At 42.7% G+C, this 22082-nt stretch overlaps 1 long non-coding RNA gene across 1 annotated transcript; it reads left to right on the plus strand.

Moving 5' to 3' along the window:
* The first annotated feature begins 207 nt into the window (after positions 1-207).
* LOC120526365 lies at positions 208-13985 on the plus strand. The gene is made up of 4 exons (XR_005633136.1): positions 208-303; positions 7160-7190; positions 10877-10904; positions 13899-13985. It is a non-coding gene; the product is annotated as an uncharacterized LOC120526365 (long non-coding RNA).
* The last annotated feature ends 8097 nt before the right edge of the window (positions 13986-22082 follow it).

Here is a 22082-nt window from a genome sequence, read left to right on the forward strand (position 1 = left end):
TCCTGTAATAAACATGTGGTTTTATAAAAATACCTTTAGGTCTTAAGAGTTAGTTTTTGTGAATTACTGATAAAGAGCCAAATGCTTTACTATTAACTCCTCTTAAACACCCATGCAAATTAGTGAGATCACATATTCATTTTATCATTGAATATTTACATAGTCTAAAAATATAAAAGTGTATAATATGCCCACACATTTAGAGATCATCAGACCTCATCTGCTGAGACAATCACCATGTTTGCTGTGAAAGCAGTTTGCTTCCTTTCCACTATCACTTTGCTTCTTGCAATGGCTGCTGCGGTGAGTATTAATGCTCTACTCCTTCCATATTTATGGGCAGTGTAGCTAATTCAATCTAAAAATTGAATACATTTTGCAGCGTCTTCTCAGACATAGCCACTTTCCACTTTCTGCACACATTATTGTGTCATACATTTAATACCTGGAATGGAGACATTTGCCATTTTGAAACTGATTCCAAATGAAAACCTGAAATCTCACATTCATAGAAGTATTCAGACCCTTCATTCAGTACTTTTTAGAAGCCCCTTTTGAATTAATTTTTGGAAGATTATTTCTGTCAAATCTAAATGCAGTCAAATGACCAATCAGCAGCAAAAGGCAGGGCAAGGGGCATCTTCAGTTGGGGAAAGAAGCAGTCCAATCACAAGTGTGTTGTACTTGGAAATTAGATGGTGAACAGAAGGGAGTTGATAAAGGAGGGAGTCCACCATCTCGCCGAACGGGTGGAAAGTGGCAATCGGAAATTTATTCTCTTGCATGTTGAAAGAAGGGAAAAACAGTCTAATATGTGTTTATCAGAGAGGATATGAATAAAGAGCTACAAAGAAACCAAGCTTGGTGACACAACAAAATGTTTAACTGTACTTAGTATGTTCAATAGTTAAAATTGTTAACACACACATTGAAAATTTAACTGCATTGCCTAATTTTACACGTGTAAAAAGAAAACAACTTTAGATGACTTAATGTAAGTATAAATATTTTCAGTAAGTACCTAAAATGTATTTGTTTATCATTTTCTTTCTGCTTTGCTCTGTCTGGTCCATGTTCAGTGTGAGACAAACAATGACACCACACAGCAGGGTGACGACTTTTCTTCATTTAAATGGTGTGGTCCCCGGCCGGGACGCCCAGGAGGACGTGAGGAGGGCTTGTGCCTCCTCCAGACCGTGAGGGGGCGTCCGTCCTGGTTCTGTTGGGAGCCACGGATCGAGGGCGTGGAAGCCCTACCCTGTAGGGGTCCGTGTTCACCGCTAGACGGAGCCCCGATGCCGGTTTATCCCGTACGGTCCTCGGCTCTGGCTGGAGCCCGGCCGGGACGCTTTGGAGGACCAGAGGAGGGCGAGTGCCTCCTCCAGACTGAGTGGGGCGTCCGTCCTGGTTATGCAGGGGGCCTCGGGTACAGGGCTTGGAAGCCCAGCCCTGTAGGGACCCGTGGCCACCGCCAGGCGGCGCCCCAGTGCCTGTTTATTCCGGGAGCCCGGCACTTCCGCCACACCAGGAAGTGCCGGGGGGAAGACGACAGGGGACGCCCGGACGGCTTCCTGGGTGCGCAGCGGCATTTCCGCCACACGGGGTGTGTCCGCGGAGATTGCCGGGAAGCAGCTGGAGCCCATCCGGGTTCCTATAAAAGGGGCCGCCTCCCTCCAGTCGCTGACAAGAGTCGGGTGGAAGAGTGGCGACGTCTGGAGGAGAAAGGAGGCGGTGGGAAGAAAAGAAAGAAAGAAAGAGAGAGAGAGAGAGAGAGAGAGAAAAGGAAAAGGAGAAAAGAGAAGGCATTGGATTGGCCTGGACTAAGGAGTTGGGGTTGGTGAGCGGAATTATAAAAGAGAAAAAAGATGAATAAAGATGTGTTTGTGGGTGACATTAACGTGTCTGCCTGTCTGTGTCCGGGGCGAGGTTCACAATGGCGCCCAACGTGGGGCCCTCTGTCTGTGCCAAGACGGGGACCCCAAAATAAAAATTTTGTGAACGGCCCAGAGCAGCAGGCAACCCAGCACAGGTTCCGAGGGTGCAAAGTGCTCACGGCCCCCGAAAGACGCGAAATTCCCCAGATCGCCACCGGAATGCAGTCGGATGCCTACCTGGTGCGGCAAAACTTCAGTGGACGTTGCAGGGGTACAGCGGTCTCCTGTGTGGCTGCTGCCCATGAAGACGTCCGGGACGGCGTGGCGTATGTGAAGTCCATGCCGGGGCGGGTGCCTCGGTCAGAAGGAATCCGGGACGTAAGGTCCCTGCTTGCCGGCGGTCGGCCCAGGAGGGCACATCAGAACTCGCGTTTAGCAGGCAGGAGCTTCCCGGGTCCAAACGGAGGGCAATCGTACGCCGATCCGCGGCGCTTTGTGGTCACCACGACGGCGAACGAATCCGCCATGGAGAAGACGCTGCAACCTGAAGAGCCAGAATGGCGTCGCACCAGGAGGAGTGGAGCCAAGATGGCCGCGGACCGGAAATTCTTCCCTGAGATGGGCACGGGATTGGACGGGGTGTCTTGTGTGCCCGCCAATGATTGTATAGAGGCGGGACCAAGGAACGTCTATCTCGTGCCAAGGAGAGACCCTATTGGGCTAGAGAAGCCTCACAGGAAGCAGGCGGCGATGACTGACAAGCAGGTAGGTCAATCGTCAACTGACTTTCTGTGCTTGTCAATGTTGCAGGTGCTAGGTGCCATCCAGGCTGAACTGCAAAGTCTGAAGGAGACGGCGGGCGCGTCAGTGACGTCGGAATGACGCGACGCTGAAATCTTTGGACGGACTGGTACCGCGGAGACGGTAAGTGGAATCGACTCCGTACAGCATAAAGGAAAGCCCACCGAACTCGGCCGTGATCCGAATGAACGGTATCAAGTAGGGGGCTGTCCGACACTGCAGGCGTCGGTGAATTCTGTATGCAAGGGGAGGGGAGTGAAAGCGAAAGGGTTAGCAGGACACGGGCTGATGAGTTCCCTGGGTCCTAGCGCCCAACACCCCAAGCCTGCAACAGTTACCGTCGCTCTATAGGGACGCAAACCGGACAGGGTCTGTACCTTTCCCATAGGCAGACTCAAGCCGTTATAGCGTCCCAAAATAAAAAGGGGAATCGAGGGGTGAGTGCCGATTTCCCTGATAGGCAAGGTCGTCCTCTGTGCGGGCAGAGGAGATCCCCTGGGCGGCTGGGCGAGCTGCCTGCGAGAGCGGTGCCACGCTCAACGAGCGGACGGGCATGGAACCTGCGACGGAGGACTTCAGCAGGCAAGTCAGGGGCTGTCGGAAGGGGGCAGGAGCACTGCGGGTACGGAGACCGGCAGGGCACTCGGGGTGAGTGTCCTGGCAGTGCTTCTGGCCCTCTTTTTCCTTTTTCCACAGGCCGAAGCCCGGCGGCTGGGGACAACGTCGTCAGGGACTTGCCCTCCTGAAACGGGCCGCTCCGCGGGAGAGCTCTACGCCGGGAGGCCAATAGTGTCCCAGCTGCGGGGAACAGCGGGGGCGAGAGCGGCGCGGACCATGGGGGCACGTTTGCGCCAGAGGGGGTGCCGAAGACGGATGTCCCAGGGTGCCGTGTTGGGCCCTGGGGACATAGTAGGACCCTCACCGGGGACGTGCTGCCCTTTCGGGTTGTGCCGTTCGGACCTACGTGTCCTCGCAAGCGGTGGGGCACTGGAGGACGTGAGGAGGGCTTGTGCCTCCTCCAGACCGTGAGGGGGCGTCCGTCCTGGTTCTGTTGGGAGCCACGGGTCGAGGGCATGGAAGCCCTACCCTGTAGGGGCCCGTGTTCACCGCTAGACGGAGCCCCGATGCCGGTTTATCCCGTACGGTCCTCGGCTGGGGCTGGAGCCCGGCAGGGACGCTTTGGAGGACCAGAGGAGGGCAAGTGCCTCCTCCAGACCGAGTGGGGGCGTCCGTCCTGGTTATCCAGGGGGCCTCGGGTACAGGGCTTGGAAGCCCAGCCCTGTAGGGACCCGTGGCCACCGCCAGGCGGCGCCCCAGTGCCTGTTTATTCCGGGAGCCCGGCACTTCCTGATTGCCGGGAAGCAGCTGGAGCCCATCCGGGTTCCTATAAAAGGGGCCGCCTCCCTCCAGTCGCTGACAAGAGTCGGGTGGAAGAGTGGCAACGTCTGGAGGAGGAAGGAGGTGGTGGGAAGAAAAGAAAGAAAGAAAGAAAGAGAGAGATAGAGAAAAGGAAAAGGAGAAAAGAGAAGGCATTGGATTGGCCTGGACTAAGGAGTTGGGGTTGGTGAGCGGAATTATAAAAGAGAAAAAAGATGAATAAAGATGTGTTTGTGGGTGACATTAACGTGTCTGCCTGTCTGTGTCCGGGGCGAGGTTCACAATGGTCAGAATGACTGATTGTACGGTTGGAGACGTGTGGTACGAATTCAAGAGAACAGCTAGTTTGATAAATCACTTGAATCCAATTATTATTTTTTTTTCAAGGGGTCCTGAACTAATGTGTCCAGGCCATTTCAGAATTTCTTTTTAGTGGAAGCACTACTTGATCTCTTTTCACATTTTCTTTGCTTTACTCCATGATATGTAAAAAGACATACAGGGACAATTGCTTTTTAATGTCATCACTTTTCTGGGGGCATACAACACTTTTTCAATGTGCCAGAAGTAGACCAGCTAATGTGTCCACATCTGTATCATATTTGTGAAGAAATAACTTTGACTTGAAAAATACCAAACTTATCCTTTACTGAACTCTTGTCTATGAATAGTAGTCGGTCTCAGCAGTTTTTATTATCCAAGTGTGCCACAATGGTGTGACATACACAGGATTCATAAAGTTTCAGACCATTTGAATGTTTTACACATTTTATTATGTTTTTGTCTTATGCTAAAATCATTTGCATCATTTTTCTCACATCAAGCAACACTCGGTATCTTGGAATGAAAGCAGAAACAGTACTTTAGACATTTTTGCAAAATGTAATAAAAATAATGAAGTGAAATCTCACATTCGCAGAAGTATTCAGACCCTGTGTGATGACATTAGAAATCAGACTCAGGTGCAACCCATTTTATTTATCATCAGTGAGATGTTTGTACACCTTGTTTTGAGCCCACCTGTGTTGAATTCATTTGATTTGACTGATTAGGAAAGACACACACCGGTCTATAAAAGGTCTCACAGAAGTGACCTGTCGCTAAGGATCTGCACTGGTATCTGGATGGTTTTCAATTTAAAGTCTGCTTGAAGTTTTCCAATAAAACACCTAATGGACTCTCATTCTGTGAAAAACAGGAATTTCTGGTCTGATGAAACCAAGTTCACCATCATGTCTGGAAGAAACCAGGCACCTCTCATCAATTTCTTAATTCTAAAGAATAGTGGTGGCAGTATCACAATGCTGGTAACTTAGAAGAAATAATGTTTGAGGGAAAGCTGAAACAAAGTACAGAGATATCCTTAACACTAGAATTCCCTTTAGCCTACGAAAAGACTCGTAATCCTGGCTCACCTTAAAAACCTTTGCACCTCTCCGTCAGCGTCTTTTGTGTTGTATATGTGTCGATCAGCACAAGCAGCAAGCAGCCTGCTATCCCATCAACCTCAGCACTGCAGCTCAATTCACAAACAAAGATTTTCAGTGCTCAGCGTTTATCTTGCAGTGAAATGCTGGAGTTGTAGAGGATAAATAATACATCGTCATTTGGAATACATGCATTTCCTGTTTGTTCCATGTCTACAACAATCTATTCAAACACATTGTTAAAAAAGAAACATTTTTTATGTTTTATTAATAAATGACAAAATTTAGACATGAAGTGTATAATGTGTGAAGCCTGGAGTCCAAATATCAAATAAACACTTTCACAAAAGGTACAAGTATCACAAAACAAGTGTAATTTTATTCAAGAATATAACCGATGAAAAAGAAAGCACGTTAGGGTAGGCTGTTGATATGACAGCTTCTGTGGTTTAGCGGTGAGAACTGCTGACTTGTAATCAAGAGATCACTGGATTGATCCTAAACGCCTGCCAAATATCCTGTTTTGAGTAATGAGGTGCTCTTATTGCTAATATTATACAATAAAACCATACATTTGATTTGCATCTATAACAGCCTATGTAAATTTATTGTATTTGTAAAACTTAGCGTTTTTTTTCAGTTTTATTCTCTCAGTCACGTTCACGCTCCCACAACCCACCCCACCCCCAAACCCCTGATCTGATGCTGTTTTCAGATAAGGACGTGGTATAACAACCTTATTTTATTATACCGCCTCTTTATTTGAAAACAGTGTCAAATCTTGTGCGTGAACGAGACTGGGACTGGGAAAACTGTGGACGTCGGTGTCAGTGGTGCGCATGACTGGGTATGATTGTGGATGTGAATTTTATTTTATTCAGTTTTATTCTTGAGTGTTGCTGCTCACACTGAATTAGTATGCACCTTCTGGTCCATGATGTCAAAGCTGCGCTGATAAAAGAGAGAGACATACGTATATATGACATTTGGAATAATTCATTTTATGACCTGTATCACACATAGTATATTTCCTGTAAGTACTGAGTAAAGGGTATACATTCTTACAATAGCCTAATATGTTACTTAAGATTTGTATTTTTCATTATTTTGGAAAAAATGTATTTTTCACTGTTAGTCATTCTGGGATATTGGGTGTTACTTGATGAATAGAAAATTAATTTAGAAGATTTTAACACAATGATGCAACTTAGCAAAATGATAAAAAAAAAGGTGAGGGGTCTGAATACTTTCTGAATCCACCATACAAGGGAATATACTGACGTGTTGATGATGATATTCCAGAGGTCTACATTTCATTTAATTTTCTATATGTCAGCTTCTCAAGGAATTTCATTGTTTTCTTTTATAATGGGGTAATTGTTGTTTTCATGGAGCAGGTGGGAACATCAATTCTGTGACTAAGGTCTTCAAAAGGCAAGCATAAATGGCAGCTAATTGATCACCACAGGCTTTTACGATGCACCGTCACATACCATGGAGCAGGTGCTCTCTTACAGCTGTGAACATCTCTCAGTCATCTGAGTGCCCATCAGGGATTCTTTATTTTTTATTTAATTCACTGTCAATGTTCAGTGTTTGTCATGTGAAGTTATCACTGATATAGAAAACCAAAGTCCAGTTCTTTAGTCTTCTGATGAGTAAAATATTTTTTTCTTTCAGGGAGCTCCGGATAAGAGAATCTGCCTAATAAGTAAGAATTTCATACATTACAATATATGAACCTTGAAATAATTTGAACTTATTATTCAATATGGTTTGTTTTGTAATGAGTTCCCATGAGATTTTCTGATTACAGTAAAGCACATACAGTGCTCTCCATACTGTTGGGAGCAAAAACAAATTTTGATTTGATTTCCCCTTCTGCTCAACTCAAACAATTCAGACGTGATTTTAGTGCACGCTGTAGACTTTCACATTAGTGGCTTCTCGTACATATTGGTCATACAATTTAGAAATGACAATTTATCTACATGGTCACTCGATTTCAGTGCACCGTAATGTTTGTAACTCAGCAATGGCAGGTCTACTAAAGCCGTCATTTTTAGGTCTTTGTCACATATTCCTAACATGCAATGACTGCTTGAAGTCTGCGATTCATAGACATCACAAGGTGCTGAGGATCTTCTCTTGTAATGTTCTGGCAAGTTTGTAATGCAGCCATCTCATCAGCCCCTACTTATTTTGTCAACTTTCATTAACAATGGGCAAACAAGATACTCCTTGCACAGATAATAATGAAATAAAAAATAACGGGAACAGGGTGATGTCCTGGGTCTTCCTGGACAGGCCTTGTCTGTTAACCGGAAATATGTCAGCTGAAAAGGCGCCACCTGATATAAGCCATTTTTAATATCTGTTCTCCAATAATGAAACATTTTTCAGGATTTCTCCTTACTTTCTGTCTTCTTAATCCTCTTCATCTTTTCCCACTTCAAGGTCGGGGTCAGTGTGACTTATTAACCTTCTCCATTCTGCTCAGTCCTGCACCTCCTCCTTAGTCAGACTCCATTCATTCAGATCTTCGTTTACTTTATCCATCCTCCTCCACTTTGGCACCCATGATTTTTTCTCCTTCCCCCACCTTTCTTTTACCAACATATTCATTGTCTCTCCTCATCATATGTCCATAGCACTTCAGCCAACTTTCCTGAACTTTCTTAATTATTTCTCTGATGTTTGTTGTAAGCTTTAATTGTCTCATTTCTTATTCTGTCATTATTTGTATTTCCACACATCCAGCTCAACATTCTCATTTCTGCAACATGTAACTTCTTCTCCTGTTCCTGGCCAATCCTCCATCCATCCTGTTCTGTTGCCTTTCCAGTTTTCATTATTTTTAGTGTCTCCTTTACTTCCTCCCTTCTTACTCTTGGTACTAGTCCTTCAATTTGGGCCTCTAACCCCAAATGGCACCCTTGGATTTTCTTCATTCCACAGCCTTTCACAGTTCCTCTTCCATCTATTCTTGATCCTATCATGCTTATTTAAGACCACACCCTGCTCATCTTTTATCTGCTTTATCTGACTAAAATCCTTCCATGCCTTGTTCCTACTCTTTGCTATGCTAAAAGTGTTTTTTCCTCCTCTTTTCTCTCCAGTTTTTCATGCAACTCCTTCAAAGTCTGTCCCTGAACTCTTGCCACTGCCTGCTTGTTTGTCTGCCTATTAATTTATTTATCTTCCTCCCTCAGTGGTGGTACCAGGTCTTCTTTTCCTCCTTCTTAGCCTTTATCACATCCTCAACCTCTCTGCTCCACCACCATGTCTCTTTGTCCCTATTTGGACTCCTTCATGTCGTCTTATCCCAACATCTCTTCAATTTCTCTTAATACAACTTTGCTGTTCTTCTCCCTCCATTCCTCCACACTCTCTCAAATGATTGCACTTCATTTCAAACTTTCTTTCTAAATCATTCCTGGCGCTGCTTGTTCTGGTTTTATTCTCCTGCTGATTCTGAACTCCCAGTCCATCACCACACCTGACTGTGACTCACCTGGATGAAGTCGAGCAGCTCCTTTAATCTTAGACCTGAGAGTACTTACAATGTCCGGGCAGATCCCATTTGTAGCATTCCAGTTCAAGTTGAAGTTCAACAAAGTAGCGATCATGTATCCCTGCAGTAACCCCCTGGCCACCCCCAGGGAATCCGACAAGCCTGTCTTATTGGCCAGCATGCCTTGCGAGTGTTAGTACAAGTAGTGCCAACAAGGGATGCTGCCATCTAGCGGGGAGGAGGTATTCCTGATAGGTTGTCTCCTAATATTCTTACATCTGCTAAAGCCGATGACCATTAAACAGCTTCTAGCCAGAGGGGGTGTCAAACTTGCTGATTTTAGTGCCTTGACTAGAAATCACAGGGTGTGACAAATTAAATGACTATGTGATGGCTTTCAAGCACAATTTCACATTTCTAGTATATCGTGAGGTAACCTGCTTTTATGACAGCCAAAGTTGTGATGTCTGATAAAGCAGCTTCTGCTTGGATGCTTTCCAGGTATTGTGAGTTGAGGCACAATCTCAAACCTTTTATTTTTATTTTTCTATCTGTTGTGGCGTTTAAAACACAAGACATCAGACAGACAAGCCCCTGTTCTGTATGTGGACCGTAAAAGCCTGCATTCCTTATTCTTTGCAGCTACATTATATACATTGAACTTCCAGCTCAGTGCTCATTGGTTTTTCACTTTTTCGCATATACTGTGCCCACCTGTATGACTTAAGACACAATTAAACCTGTTGAGTCTGTCAGGATGAGTCACAGACTGGTTGGACTGATCGCGGGGATGTCAGAATACCAGACTGGTGGTCCTGTGAGCAGGTCTACTGAGTATTCATTTCGTAAAGCACTTTGAGCTACATATTTTTGTATGAAAATGTGCTATATAAATAAATGTTGTTGTTGTTATCATACTGCCCCATGTGCGCCATCAAATCTGGTAAATCCCAGTAATTGTTCCAACATTTAGTGTCCCCACTCTTACCTTTAACTTACCCTTTTCTTTCCTCTCCCCACTCTTGTTCTTCTTCTGCTTCTTTGGCACTAACTTCTTTAGCCGAACCCACTCTTGGCCTGGTAGCCCTTTTTTTCAATTCAATTCAATGTTATTACAGAATAACTGAGCAATTTTGTTCTTTTACACAAGATGCATAAAACTGGAAATTACACTGCAAAGCAAAGATAAGAGACAGTGGAAAATGTCAGCGGAGTGCTGAAATAGTACAATATCTGTGTGTATAATTATCAGGACACACTGAGGATATGCATTGGTCCTTGAAGAAGGTTCTGTAAGGCTATGGAAAATATGAAACTGCGACCTTCTGCAATCCGAGACAGCAGCGATGATTTGCCTAGTGCTGTAAAAGTGGCTCCGTCCTTTGGATGAGACGTAAAACTGAGGTCCTTGATTCTCTGTGATCATAAAAGATCCTTCATGAAGAGCAGGGTGTATCCTGATATCCTGGCTAAATTGGCCACCAAGGCCTTGTCATTCTGGCCCCCTAATCATCCTCCATCTTCAATTGGCTAACTATCTCTCAGCACTTCACCATCTAGCAGCTAATGTGTGCTGAGCATAATGGCACAAAAGTGGCTGCAGTCGCATCAACTAGATGGATGCTGCACATTGATGTTGGTTGAAGGGTTTCTCCACTCACTATGTAAAGCACTATCTAAATGTAAAGAAATGTTATTATTGTTATTACTAGTGGTTGGTGAATTTCCTGGGTCTCATAATTATCACGCTTTTCTTATGTCCACTTGAAGTGTAGACTTTTCAGTCTGAGATTTTTGATTTATTTGTGTTTAATTTTTTTCTAAGCAGAGTGGTGGACATTTTTTTCAGAGTACGTCATTTTAATTTTTTCTTTCTTTTGCAGACCCTACCATTTGTTTGAACCAGTAAAGGTAAGGCACCGAGTGTGAGACACTATATGACTCTGTCGCTGTCTTTTCCTTTTCTGTGTCCCAGTCAACTTTGGTTACCCTCCTTGGCATGACAAAAATGGGCAAAAGGGATTGAGCTTTATTGTCAGCAACTCAAAAATGAATTGTGTGTAACAAAAATATGAAAATGCCAACATATTAACAGAATTACAGTATAAAGGAAATGTCTCGTGTCCACTGAGGTAAAGGTGCTGATTTAGTGCACATCTTTCATGCAGTTTGTTTTGAAACAGTCACCAATGCACATAGTCACTGTTCAAGCAAATGTCGAAAGAATTTTTTTTTTTTGTAAAATATTTTTATGTTGCCTCTGCATGACAGGAGTCACACATGCACACCAGAGTGTGATCTTCCAGTCTTGCCAATATAAAGTAATACCACCTCAGGAAGAGAGGGGGCGCTGGTGGTGCCAGTCTTATTTCCTTCTTCTGTCACAGCCTTGAGTAACATCCCTTGAGGGCACTGAAACAAAACAAGCCCCGGCCCTTCTGGTCCAAAATAAAAAGAGACCTTTGACGGAGGATGGCATCTCATTTTAGATCTTGACTAGGCTTCTGCTCTACCCTGAGCCAAAACAACATCCATCTGAAATGGTTGATTGAAACAATTTATTGACAAGAAAACACACATTAAAGTCCTTTAGTTTTGTTCCATTGCTTGCTTCTTGTTGAAATTAAACAGTTTTTTCTACCCACTTGGCACCCCAAGCAGTCTACTTTTATTCTGGCACCTTTATTTTGCCCCTCTACACAGGGTAGAATGTTAATACCTACATGATCAATGCTGCCTGTTGTGTTGTTTTGTAACCTACCATAGCACCAGGCTTACTTCCACATTTTCCCCAACATGCACATTGACAGTTGCTGCATTGTGATCAGTGTCTGGGTGGCAGACGTCTTTTTTGTCCTTCCACTTCATTGAAATCATTTTGCCTTCTTGCTGCACAGACACTGCACCATGTTTCAGCTTGGTGTGTTCATGTGACTGGAATGACCAGGTATATCATGGCACTTCAGTCATACAGTGCTGTATACATCGGTTTTTGATTTGAAGTAAAATCACACACAGTTCAGGTGTAGAATAGAAACTGTCCTTCATTATACAGTAACCTTCATCAAGAAAAGAGTCTGCCAGTCACAGCACAGATGATGTAGCAAAGCCGTATTGACTCTAGCTGCCATCTCAGTTGGTCCATTTACTTCTGTGAAGTATCCAGTCTCACATGTTCCCAGAACTTGCTTTGTATACAATGTAGAACTTAAAACCAAATCGTTCACATTGAGAACGAGAATATGGAAAAAAATATTAAGGAAAATATTGAGAAAAACATGGCAAGAGCAGACATTTTACTGAACAGTCAGCATGAGTTCAAATGAGGGAGGTCATGTTTCACTAACAGGCAGGAATTCTTTAAGAAGGGAACAACAAGATACAATCAGGGTGGAGTGTATGATATTATTAATATTGACTTTCAGAAATTATTTCAAAACGTGATTTATGCTGGTGTTCAGGTTGTGGTGTGTAGATGTGTGCAGAATTGGCTCAGACACAGGAAGCAGAGGATCAAGGTGTGAGGAAACTTATTAGAACTGGGTGATGTTAAGTGTGGTGTCCAGCACGGATTAGCACCAAGGTCGTTATTTTAAATTTATATAAATAATTTGATTTAAATACATATAGCAAGCTGCTTAAGTGTGCAGATAATGCCAAGCCTGGTGGAGTGCCAGATAATCAAGAATCTATAGAACCATCACAGAGGGACTTGCACAGCATACACGCTAAGGCAGATTCGTGGAAGAGGAAATTTAATTCCAGTAAAGTATTACATTTTGGAAGTAAAAATGTAAGGTTTGAATACACAATAGGAGGGTCACTCAAGGACACTAAGAGACTTGTCCTTAAGCCAGTTCAGCTTTGTTTTTGTTGTATGTTTCAAGTCATTGTAATGCTGAATGGTGAACCGTCACCCCGTCTAAGGTAGCATTCATTCTGGAGCAGGTTTTCTTCAAGGCCCTCTCTGTATTTTGTTGCATTCATCTTTACCTCAATTCTCACCTGTCTCCCTGTCCCTTTGAAAAGCATCCTCATAACATGATAATACCACCATCATGTTTCACCATAGGGATGGTATCAGGCAGGTTCAAAGAGTTCAGTTTTTGTCTCCTAAGACCAGAGAATCTTTTTCCTCAGACTTTAAGGGCACTTTAAACTGTCGTATGCCTTTTACTCAAGTCAAATTTCTGTCAAGCCTCTCTACTATAAATGACTGATTGATGAAGAGTGGTCGAGGTATTCATCCTTCGCACAGATACTCACATCTCAGCAGATGACCATTGGATTTTTACTGGACTCTCTGTCTAAGACCCTTCTTGCCTTGTCCTTAAGTTTGGCCAGACTGCCACCTTTAGGAAGAGTTCTGGTGGTTGCAAACTTCTTCTATTTCACATTTCATGAGGATTTTTAAAAATCGGCAAACTGTTCTTAAAAATATGTTCTCACTTTGTCACTGTGGGTTATTGTAAGCAGACTGATGGACAAAAACGGACAATTTATCATTGGAAATGAAGTCTACAACACCAAAAAGTGCATAGAAACTGAAGGGTCCTGAATACTTTCTGAATCCAGTGCATTTCACAGACTGGGAGCAAATTAGCGATTAGCTAAACAAGCAAGCTTGATGGACTGAGTGGTCTCATCTTGTTTGCTACATTTCTTAGGCTTCTGATGTTTTCTGCAAATTCATCTTTGTGTGAATCATTTCACTCTTTTTTACTTAAGTTTGTTAAAACAACTTCTCTTGTGTGTCATAACCCATCTTGGTTCCTTCGTATCATCCCTTCAACTGACAACTGGCTTTTTTGTCCATTTGATGTCCTGCAGTCGTTTCATTGAATGTTTAATTGTTATGTTTGCTGTAATCTGCTCATTCATCTTTTGTTTCTTGTTTCTTCTCAGATGAAGAGACATCAAGCATCCAGTGAAGCCTTTAATCATTAAAATCCCTGTTTAGTCAAATTTTAATAAAGTAGTCATGAATACCTATTCCTTGTGTCTTCTTTTGTCAATCCAGATTGATAACATAGATTTGTCACTCAGCTATGATGTCTCTTATGGATTCTTTTGATTTCAGAAATTTCTGTGAATGATCGCATTTTATGGCTATTATAGAACAACTAGATCATTACTATAAACATGGAGAGAAGGTTAATAAGATCTTAGCTCAACAAATCCACAAGCACGAAGTTCAGAATGAAATATCTGACATCACCAACAAGACACAATCTAATATGTTTTAGATACATTACAGATACCAGAGGTAGATATTCAGTGCAGAGGAATTGCATAAACCTCGGACACTATCAGAATTACTAGAAGCTATAATATCACTTCAGAGTGGGAATACACTAGGCCTGGATATCTAACCTCCTGAATTTTATTAAATACTAGCAAAATACCCACAGGGGAGAAGTAGTGTGTTAAAGAAGTTATGAAAAAGAAAAGGAAACATTTTAAAATTAACGTAACATGATTGACAATTGTTTTGTCACTGTTATGAGTGTTGCTGGCATATATATATATATATATATATATATATATATATATATATATATATACGTATATATACACACACAGACATATAAACATATATATACACATACATATATATATATGCATACATATAGATATGTATATGTGTGTGTGTGTATATATATATATATATATATTGTGAAGGACAGCTGGGTCCCATGCCCGGCAGGGACGCTACTGCTGCTTATGCTCTGGGGGTGCCGCCATGGGCAGTTCAATACCTCACCCGGGACGCTTGGTGGCAGCCTCCCTGGCTGACGGTGATTCCCCAACCACCCGCAGGGCTCCATGACAGATGGAGTCCTCCACAGCTTGGCTTACTTCCCACAGCCTGGCTTGACGAGTCTTCAGCCCCACCCGGAAGTGCAATTATGACCAGGTGGTTAATCACCTGGAACGCTTCCGGGTAGGCTATAAAAGGGCCCAGCCACCACCACTCGAGGAGCCAGGGTCGGGAGGAGGAGGACTAAGCTTGAGGAGGAGTGGTGGAAGAGAAGAAGGATTGTTGGTAGTGTTTATTGTACTTTGGGACTGTGTGGCACGGGGAAGACATATCCCAAAGCTGAAGAAAAATAAAAGTCTTTGTGTTTTTATACATGCCTCCATGTCTCTCTGTTTTGGGTCAGGCGCCTATATAGCGCCTTTGTTACACTATACACACACACACACATATACATACATGTATATGGATATACATATCTACATATATATACACATATATATATTATATATATATATATATATACATATTTACATATATATATATATATGTATTAGGAGTGGGACTCGATTAAAAAAATTAATGTAATTAATTAGAGGCTTTGTAATTCAGTAATCTTGATTAATCGCATGTAATCACACAGGTAAATTTTCCCCAAAGCGCAAATGTTTTTTTTTAATTTAAAAGGGTTTTAGTGGGCGACAGAATCAAATAATAGACTTGGACATGAATATTGTAAACTCAAGCTCTTTTAATTTCTGAAAAAAAAAATGCATTTAAACTGCATTTCAATTCAAAACAGAAACAAAAATATCATCCCTGGCTAAAATTGGGCAGACTTAAAAATAAAGTGGTATTCTAAGTACTTTAAGTAGATTTTCAGAATGGTATTGTCTTTAAATAATAATAACAAAAATTTCAACATAAAGTGCAGCTTTTCTTCTTAAAAAAATAAGGCAGAAACATAAAAGGTAATTTGACCAGCTTCACTTTTAAACTATGAGTATCCTTGGCCCAAATTATTTTGTACATTAGGCTAAAACAGTGTGATCATTGAACATTTTGTAATTAGATGTAATTAGAATTACTAACGGGCACGAAAGTCCAATGAGCCCCAGAAAAAGCCACAAAGTCCGCTTTCTGTAATGCATCTAATTTTGCTTGCTTTTCAGTGTCATAAAGCTGTTGAATTTTACTTGAAATAGTCTTTCGGCACGGCAGTTGTAAAGTTGGATGACCTGACGCTAACTGTAGCACATTTTCTAACCCCCTATCTTCCACCACTGTTAGTGGTCTACAGTCCAAAGCAATCCATTTTGCGAGAGAATTTGTAAGTTTGACCGATGTTGACTTACTAATTTTGGTCCTGAAGCCAGTCATTTCATCAGGTTTGGGCCGCCGACACCTTTTGTTGGTACTCGAACTCGCACTGCTAGTGCTAACAGCATACACAGTTTCTGTGCTCGCTGTAACATGTTTTGCATTTAGATGGTACCGTAAGGTTGATGTGCTTTGATGGAATGTAAACTCCTTTTTGCACAGTTTGCACAAAACCACGCTTTTATCAAGGCTCCTGTCGGGTAGTCTTTTGAAATGAAATTTGCCTCCGATTAGTCCTAGCAATGCGCTTTCTTCAGACTCTTCCATTTTTGTAGCTCTGATGTGTGCATCAATGTAATCGATGTACCAGGAAATCATGCATTGACAAAAGTTCCCTTTTGCTTGGAATGCAAAGTGTGATTAAATGCGTTATTTTTTTACACGTTATGGAGCACATGCATCAAAGCTTCTCAGCTGTGCTTGTGCTAAGAAAAGGAAACATTTTAAAAATAACGTAACATGATTGTCAATGTAACCTTTTGTAGGGTCTGTCCCTGAAACTTATTAATTGTCATCGCGAAGCAGAGCCTTACTGGAAATTGGAGGCATTTGAATTGAAATGGGAGATCAGAGAGTATAACGGGGATGCGAGGAATACAAACTCTCTCCCCTGAGCAACCACCAGCAAAAATGGTTGCCTCAATTAGGTTCTTTTGCAGACACGTAACCTGAAGTCTCATGCCGTTACAAAGTCTCGGTGGCTGTAAGGTTTTCAGTAATATTATTGGTGTCCCAACCCTCAAAATTAGATTATGCTCAGTAGTGCTTGGAGAATTCAGAGTGTGGAGAAACCCTAGAGACAGCGTGTGTATCAACTTGTGGATTTTTCTGTGAATATTTGGTGGCAGCGTCACAAAGTTGCTTCGACAAGACCGCGTTAGCTGCGGAGCACAGTTCAGAGTGAAATGAAGTGAGTGAAATGAGGTGAATGAGAGGGGAGATGATGACGTCACTCCCCCACCCGCCCTAACTGTCAATCCCCCCACAAACACAGTGTCTCGGAATTTGCATAAGAGCAGTCCTTCAACAGCAATTTTAAGTTAGTTACAAAGTGATCAAAACTCTCGTTTATACCCCGCGTCCTCTCATTAAATGTGTATCCCGCGAATATCGTATTAGTCGTGGGCATGACAAACGCCAGAGGCAGCCTGTCTATGAACTTAATTTAAACTTTAGGTTTACACCGTGCTTTGTTTCCGAAGTAGCTGCACTCATGAATATGCTTGTATGCGTCAATGTGCATGACAAAAGGCAGCAGGAGCGTCTCTATAAACTTAATTTAATCTTACAGTTTACACCGTGCTTTGTTTCTGCAGTAGCTGCACTTATGACTGACAAACCCCACAAGTCCCCAAAGTCCAGGCCTCTCACACACTTTGCCTTTCTTCGGGCTGCCTCCACTCTTGCTTCTCCTGCTTCATCCTACATCCACCCGACTCCAGCCTCAAATGAAAGGAGGCCGTCCCTTTTATCCACACCCGGATGTGCTCCAGGTGTTTCCCAGCAATCTCCCGCCGACACGCCCCCGTGTGGCGGAAGTGCCGGGTGTACTCCCGGAAGCACTCCCAAAGCAACCAGGGTGGCTGCCCCATGTGGTCCTCCAAGGCATCCCGGCCGGGTCAGCGCCCCTGGCATCCCTGACAATATATATATATATATGTGTCTATATGGGTGTGTGTATATATATATATATACCTGTATATATATATATATAGCTGATTACCCATTGGCTTCGCTCACTTATTGCAAGGGAAAAAAATAAAATGCAGTCTAAGTTATTAAACAGTAAAACATTAACGTTTTAAGAAGTAAAGCTACATTGAGCACTACTGGAGTGGTTTCGGGTAAACTACATTTTAAAGACGATATAACACAACAGGTAAGTAGTCTTAACAGCAGCTAAAATGTATATGGATGATCTCTCGGTAGTAGATCCCTTTTGAAAGGCGCTACACGACGGCTGTGGTATAGAAATTACATTTTCTATGTGAACGTCCAAATTTCTGCCTGTGGTAATGTGCCTTACTGGCATTACCAGCAATTAAAAGAAAATTAGTTTTGTGTCCTCTGCAGTGTTAAGAGAGAAAGGCTTTGGTTTGGGATAAAAGGAAAAAAGGTGTAAAGAAAGGAAACTTGCCTTTTTCTTTTATATAGTGTAGAGAGACATCTTCGCTGACGATATGAGCGCCTTTTGGGGACCGTCGCGATGGGTCTCATGTAGACTGGAGAGATGGCACTGTCGGTCCTCCACTCTTGTGCGTGTCTTCTGTGACCTCATAATCGTATACGTGCAAAAGAAAGTGCGAAGTGCCTTAATATTAGTTTGCCGTGGTTTAGAAAAGGGATCCCGTGTTTGCAGTTGTCTGGGCTATAGCTCAGGGAAAGGAGGAAAAAATTAAAAGTGCTTACTTTCACTTAAAGCGCAGTCAACGTCTCAAAGCCTAGCACAGCTACGTGCGAACGCCGGCTGCTCGACTTTAATAGTATTTTTGCAGGGCAGGAGACGCCACTTTTTGCAGAAACATTCAAATGATCAAAAGTCTCCGCGCTCTTTGGAGGTCTTGCTTGTTCTCTGTATACTGCATTTACAGTCAGTTCACGTGAGCCGCTCGGAGTACATGCATCGAAGGTTCTTAGCTTTGCTTGTGCTATTCCGTATGATCTTGCAATGCCTACAGCATTATTTAATGTTAGCTAAGACCCGGCACTTAAATGTTTCTCTTTCGCTGAGTTTGTGCCAAACACTAGTCTATCCTTGACCATCTCACCTTCGTTTGCATAAGCACAGCCCTTCACCTGCGAATATTTAGTGGCAGCGTGTCTATTGGATTGCTGCTGATTGACTGCCTTATATGGGCAGGCACTCAATTACGTGAGAGGCGTGACGATGAGGGACGCAACTCCGCCTCACACGGCCACCGAGATGCAGGCTATTGCCATATATATGTACATAAGTAGGCTCCAGTTATGACTGCTACGCGTAGAATTTCGAAATGAAACCTGCCCATCTTTTGTAAGTAAGCTGTAAGGAATGAGCCTGCCAAATTTCAACCTTCTACCTACACGGGAAGTTGGAGAATTAGTGATGAGTGAGTGAGTGAGTGAGTGAGTGAGTGAGTGAGTGAGTGAGTGAGTGCTTTGCTTTAAATCAGTATAGATTTTCAATTAACCCTTAAAGCGCCAGAATTGGCTGTAGTTTGTTCCCAGTGCAATTTGCCAGCACGCTACAGCTGATCAACCAGTGCCGTACATTCATTGAGCAGCCAGTTCATGACCACTGGCGCCCCCTAGCGAATCAGCATCACTGTCCCTGGGATTCAGCCGCTGTACTAGACTAGTCTGCAAGCATCAGCGTTGGCCTCTGTGTGCTTACGTGCAGTCAGTTCAAGCACAACTGACTCTGTGATTTACTGAATTTCATATAATAATAGAAAATAATAGATTTTTGCAGTAGTTTTTTTTTTTATAGTTTTTACAGTTCATTGATAGTCTGTAATATGATCAGTGTTGAAGTAATTGTGATGCTCACTGCATCAAAAAATCTGTGCTCCATTAAAATTTCTTTTTTTTTGGTGAATTGTAATGTTTCCTTAAAAAGTGCAGGAAAAAAAGTATTTGGTGTCTAGGGGTGCACACCCCAAGTATATGGCAGTTTAAGGGTTAAGTTAGCTCCCTTGTTATTGGCAACATTTATAGATGCCAGAGCCAATAAGATTTTAACTCAAACTTTCTGCCAAGCATTAATTACCATTTTTCCTAAGAACAATAAGGACATATTACAATATAGCGCTGCTGCCTCGCAGTTAGGAGACCCGGGTTCGCTTCCTGGGTCCTCCCTGTGTGGAGTTTGCATGTTCTCCCCGTGTCTGTGTGGGTTTCCTCCCACAGTCCAAAAACAAGCAGGTCAGGTGCATTGGCGATTCTAAATGTCCAGATTGTGTGCTTGGTGTATGGGGGTGTGTGTATGTGTGTGCCCTGCAGTGGGCTGGCACCCTGCCTGGGGTTTGTTTGCTGCCTTGCACCCTGTGTTGGCTGGGATTGGCTCCAGCAGACATCTGTGACCCTGCAGTTAGGATATACCGGGTTGGATAATGAATGGATGGATTGATGGATATTACAATGTGCATCATACAGACCAATCACATTTCTGAATAATGATGTTAAGATACTCTCCAAAGTTCTAGCTAGAAAGATTGTGAAAGTGCTCCCTTCGGTAATATCACAAGACCAAAGTGGATTAATTAAAGTAAGACACTTACCTTCCAATGGCTATTTAATGTAATATATTCACCCATAAAGTCTAACACTCCAGAGATCTTATTATCCTTGGATGGAGACAAAGCATTTGATATGGTTTAATGAGATTACCTCTTAACAACATTGCATAAATATAGGGTTGGCCCAAACATACGAGGTGTGGCAGAAAAGTAATGAGATTGGCAACACTGCAAGCGATTTGGCAACGCTGCGCTGTTGTCCTTGATAGAGCACGTATCAGTACCCTCCCATAGCTCAGTGCGAAGTTTCAACTCCTTCCGCTAACTACGTGATTTTTGTGACTGCTATTAGCGAAGTTGTGTTTTGGTTGTAAAGGCCACTCAAAATGGAACAGCGAATTGGAGCAACGTTGTGCCATTAAATGGCAAGTGTGACGTTTGAAAAGTTAAAACAGGCCTATGGGGAACATTCTTTATCCCAAGGTCAAGTTTTTCACTGGCACAAATCATTTTTGGAAGGCAGAAAACACGTTGAAGATGAACACCATTCACGGAGGACTTCAACTTCGAAAACCAATGAAAACATCGAACGTGTGAACACTCTTGTGAGATCAGACCGTCGTTTAACATCAAGAATGTTGAGTGAACAATTAAATTTGAACAGATTTCCCGTTCATCAAATTTTGACTGAACATTTGCACATGCGAAAGGTCTGTGCCAAAATGGTGCCGAAAAACTGCCCTCTCCATAACAGAATTTTTGACCTCAAAAGGCATTCCTGTGGTTCCCCAGCCCCCTTATTCACCTGACCTCAGTCCGTGTGACTTTTTCCTAAACTGAAAATGTCCTCAAAGGACGCCATTTCGACTTTAGAAAACATCCAAAAGAGTGTAACAGACATGCTGAAGACCATACCGGTTGAAGACTTCCAGCGCTGCTACCAACAGTGGGAACAACGTCTCCATCGGTGTGTAGCTGCCCAAGGGAACTACTTTGAAGGGGATAACATTAATGTATGAAAAAAATTACATTACTTTACTGCCACACATCGTATGTGCATGGATCGGACTACTGTATTCCAGTCCAGAAGCTTCAATATTTATTAACAACTTTACTTCAGATGACTTCAAACTAGAACGCGGCACTAAACAAGGATGCCCATGTCACCATTGCTATCTGCAATCACAATTGAGCCATTGGCTGCTCACTTTCGAAATGCATCAGTGATAAAGGGGATTTTCAGAGAAGGACTTGAACAGAAAATATCACTACTTGCAGATGATATGGTACTGTACGTATCAGACTCACAAAATTCTGTGCCTACAGCCCTAACTGAACTATCAGAATTTCAAAACATATCTGGACTCAAAATTAATTTGAACAAACGTGTGCTTTTTTCAATGAATTCTCTAGCAAACAACATTAGATTCGACACCTTTCCTTTTATTATTACAGATCAGTTTAAATACCCAGGGGTAAACATCACAAGTAAATATGCAGCTCTCTTTCAACAAAATATCGCTGACTGCATGGAAAAACTTAAATAAGATGTGCAAAGATGGTCTACCCTCCATCTTACTTTAGCAAGGGGAATTAACACTATCAAGATGAATATCCTCCCTAAGCTTCTGTTTCTATTTCAAAATATTCCCTGTGGAGACTGGCCCAGACACAGATAGGCAGACACGTCCATGTCACCCACAAACACGTTTATTTACAATATTTACAGTCTTA

The sequence above is a fragment of the Polypterus senegalus genome, chromosome 3 (genome assembly GCF_016835505.1).
Source record: "Polypterus senegalus isolate Bchr_013 chromosome 3, ASM1683550v1, whole genome shotgun sequence".
In the NCBI taxonomy this organism is placed as follows: domain Eukaryota; kingdom Metazoa; phylum Chordata; class Cladistia; order Polypteriformes; family Polypteridae; genus Polypterus; species Polypterus senegalus.